General features: G+C 64.5%; 1 pseudogene; it reads left to right on the plus strand.

The window, feature by feature from the left end:
- Window positions 1-203: 203 nt before the first annotated feature.
- LOC147958960 (uncharacterized) lies at window positions 204-1,693 on the plus strand (annotated as a pseudogene).
- Window positions 1,694-4,027: the final 2,334 nt, after the last annotated feature.

Raw genomic sequence — 4,027 nt, forward strand, 5'->3', positions numbered from 1 at the left:
CCCCACGCCGCGCCTCCTCGGCTCCGCCACGCGGTCTATAAGTAGGAGGAGGAGGGGGAGCGGCAGAGGCTCGCGCGCTCTCCCTCACTCCGCCCCTTCTCGCCCTCCTTCTTCTTCTCTTCCCCGCAGCAGCTCTTTGCCGTGCCGTTCCGCCGTCGCTTCGTTCCGCCGCCGCATCGTCTTGCTTCTCGCCGCGCTGCCCCATGGCGCTGTCAAGCTCGTGGGATGGCTCCAACGTCCATGAGGACCACGTCAAGTTCCTCCGCCAGACGCGACGCCTGCCCGGCGAGGACTTCGTTCAGGTTCGTCTAGCGCCGGAGAAGGAGATTTCGCTGGCACCGGAGGAGGACGAGCGGGTGATCTTCCGCTCGCACTGCCTGCGCGGCTTCGGCCTTCCGGCGAGCGGGTTCCTCCGAGCCTTCCTCGAATTCTACAACCTCCAGCCGCATCACCTCACGCCCAACGCGGTGATGCTGCTGTCGGCCTTCGTCACGCTGTGCGAAGGCTTCCTTGGGGTCCTCCCCACGCTCGAGCTCTGGGCGGAATTCTTCCAGAGCAAACTCGGCACCGTCGTTGCGGGCGTGCCTGCCCCTTGCGGAGCTTTTATCGCCATGAGGCGAGCGAGCGAGAACAACCCGTTCCCGCCCATCCCGCTGATCCAGTCGGTGAAGCTCTGGCAAAAGTCATACTTTTACGTGAAGAATGTCGCATAGCAAGGCGACTACATCAACCTGCCGGCTTATGAAGCCGGCCCGCCGGCCGGGAGGCGACCTTCGTGGAGCTACCGGGCCAGGTCGTTGTCTCAGGCTGGGAACGCAGCCGTCTCCCGGCTTCGGGTGATGATCTAGTCGGAGGGCCTGACCGGAGCCGACTTGGTGGCCGCCTTCGTGGAGCGCCGGGTTCTTCCCCTCCAAAGCCGGCCTCACATGGTTTGTCAGATGAGCGGCCGCTTCGACCCAAGCCGGCTGTGCACCAGGGAGATGCCTCATGCGGAGGTCTCCTACATGGTGAACTATATCTCCAACTGTAAGCTCGTCGAGGATTGGCGGTACGGCAAGGGGCCGTACTCTCGCGCCAACCCTCCGCCCGTCGTAAGTTCTTTCTTCTTTTCTTCCTTTAGTAGTCGGCCTCATGATAGCCGGCCTCTGATCAGTCGGTTTGCCCCTAGCAGAACCCTCTCCTTCCGCCGACGACCGGGGCCGTAGGGGTAGAGCGCCAGCTCGTCCCTGACCGCACGGTGGACGACGCCGACGACCCGGACTTGGGAGCGGCCGCCATGGAAGACGCCATCATGGGGGAAAGCGACGAGGCCGGAGGCGCGGGGCTCACGGCCGGCTTCGAGGACTGGCCGGATGATGCCGAGGTCGAAGTCGCCCCGCGCCGCCAGCCGGCGCCTGATCATCAAGGCGCGAGCTCGTCCGCCGCGCCGGCTGCTGGCGGCGGCGCCCAGAAGCGTCGGGCCGTGTCGATCCTCTTCGGCAGCCGGCCAAAGAAGTCCAAGGCTTCCACAGCGGCGACCAAGCGAGATGAGGCGGCCGCAAAGGCGGCCCGCTTCCGCAAGGCGGTGAAGCAGCCGCAGGCGATCTCAGCGTAAGTCGTCGAATGCTTGGATACATATTTTTTGTTGTTCTTTTCGATTGAAAACTCTTCTAACCTTTCTTTGCTCGCCGAACAGGGCGCCGCTTTCCCTTGAGCGGGGTCCGGGCGGCTCCGTAGTCGGGCCGACTGGGGGGTCTTCAGGCTCCCGCCGCGTGGATCCCCACGCCGACCTCAGGGAGGCCACAGAGCGGAACGCACGAGAGGTGCGGGAGGAGCGGGAGGCGGCGGAGTGAAGGGCCGCCCAGGCGATGAAGGAGAAGGCCGATGCAGCAGCTAAGTCCCGGGCGGAGGCGGCAGCTGCGGAGACGGAGGCGGAGGCTTCGCACAACCAGCCTCCGCTGCTAGCCATTCCCCTCCGCGCCGTGGCCCCCAACATTCCTGTGCCTCCGCTGGAGGAGGTCGACCAAGAACCGCCGGTGATGGAGCGGAGGGAGGACTCCGTGATCTTCGTGGAGGGGGCGGCGCCGGCAGCGCCAACCGGAGCAGGCCAAGGCGGCCAGTCGGCTGCGGCGCCAGAGCAGCCGGCCGGGGGTGAGCCGGAAGCAGGAGCCGGCCTCGAGGTGCAGCCGGCAATGCGCCGGCGCGCAGGGGGAGGCACCGCTGCGCCGGAGCCGCACCGAGCTACGGGTGCCAGCCAGACGGCGGAGGCCTTGGAGGCGGCCAGCACCGGCGCGTCCGAGTGGACTCCCAGCAGCGGGACGGGCGAGCTGAATGTGGCGGCCCAAGAGGTTCGGAACCGGCTTCAGGCCCAAGCCGCCTCGCTGCAGCAATACACCCAGGAGTTCCTTGCGACACGGGTCGTCATCCGGGTGAGTCTTCTATCTTTGGTTGTTTTGTTCTCTTGATTTCTTCCGTGGGGGCGCGTCAGCGCACCCACTGGGTGTAGTCCCCGAGATTCGGGCCGACTGCTAAGCAGTCGGGTCGGATCTTCCTTGACGACTACCTTATTCTCGCCTCCTGTCTAATCTTCCAGGAGTATCATAACCTCCGCGCTACCGCCTTCAACTCCCAGGCTCAGGAGTTGGGTCGGAGAACCGAAGGCCTGAGCAGCAGCCGGAGTACGTACTTGGTTTCGTTCATCTCCTGTAGGGGCGCGTCAGCGCACCCATTGGGTGTAGTCCCCAAGATTCGGGCCGACTACTGAGCAGTCGGGTCGGATCTTTCCTAACGACTTCACCTTACTGGTTTTTCTTTTGTCTTTCGTGCTCGCAGAAGACAATGCCGACTTAAGGGGGTAGCTCAGCGAGACGCAGGCCGCCCTTCGTGCCAAGGAAACCGAGTACGACGCCTTGGTCCTGGAGCGTGACCGCCTGGCCAAGAAGCTGGCTGACCAGGAGGAGAGCCACAAGGCGGCTCTGAAGAAGGCGCAGGATAACGAAGCCGCCCTGAAGGCCGAGTTTGAGACTGAAGCGGCGGGCTGGGCTGAGACCAGGCAAGCGATGAACGAAGGCTTCGGCCGTATTGAGGATTTGATCGACGGTAAGCCGCCTTCCTCGCTCCTTGCCTGCCCCTTGTCGCCTGACTTGTGTTCTGACTTGAGCTGCTTTTTATTCTCTGTGCAGACTACTTTCCTGGCTACTCCGTCTTCGCCGCCCAAACCATCGAGGCCCATCGCAAAGCGCGCTGGCAGGAGGGGGCTGAAGTCGCGCCGGACGCGAGTCGGTCGCTCGAAGAGCAACTCTTGGCGGTCCAAGCGTGGCTGCAGCCGGCTCATCGTATGCTCCGCTGCCTCCAGCGCGCCGGAGCGCAGGTGTTGACCGCCCTCTGGCCAAGCGAGACGATTCCCCGCACCCCGAGTCGGACTGCCGACTGGCTGGAGGTTGCGGTTGGACGCTTCGAGGCCTGGAAGGCGTCGGCGGCCCGGCTTGGAGCTGGGTGGGCGCTGGAGTTCATCCGAGCTTGGTATCCGGGGCTAAACCTGGACCAGCTGCGCACCTGGCGGCTGGAAGCCGACGAAGAGCTAGCGGAGGTGCGGCCGGCTATCGCTCAGTGCGCATCGATAATCGCCGAGTGTACTGACATCAGCGTCTTCGCTCCCGAGATTAATGATGACGGTGTTGCCCAGCCGGAGGAGTGGTTCGGGCTGGACCCGGTGGCGGGTGAAGACTCGGTAGAAGAGATCGCCTCCAGCGACGAAGGCGAAGACGACGAGGGAGAGGGAAGTGAAGACGTCGAGCCGGCCGGTGGAACAGCCAGCCAGCCTCAGCCTGACCGTGCCTCCAGCAACGAGGCGCGCGCAAGCGCGCCTTCTGCGGGAGGCGGTGATCATGCCGAGGTTCGCCAGCCGGCCACTCCTCCAGCCGGCACTGCCGTCTCCACCGACCTGCCCAGCTCGTCGGTCGCTCCGCCGGCTTAATCTGCCGTCCTTGTCTTTTCCTGCTTGTTGCCTTCTGAACAATTTTATTAAGCTTCCGCAGTTCCACCCACT

Source organism: Triticum urartu, chromosome 7A (genome assembly GCF_056163025.1).
Source record: "Triticum urartu cultivar PI428250 chromosome 7A, HENAU_Tu73, whole genome shotgun sequence".
Taxonomy (NCBI): Eukaryota; Viridiplantae; Streptophyta; class Magnoliopsida; order Poales; family Poaceae; genus Triticum; species Triticum urartu.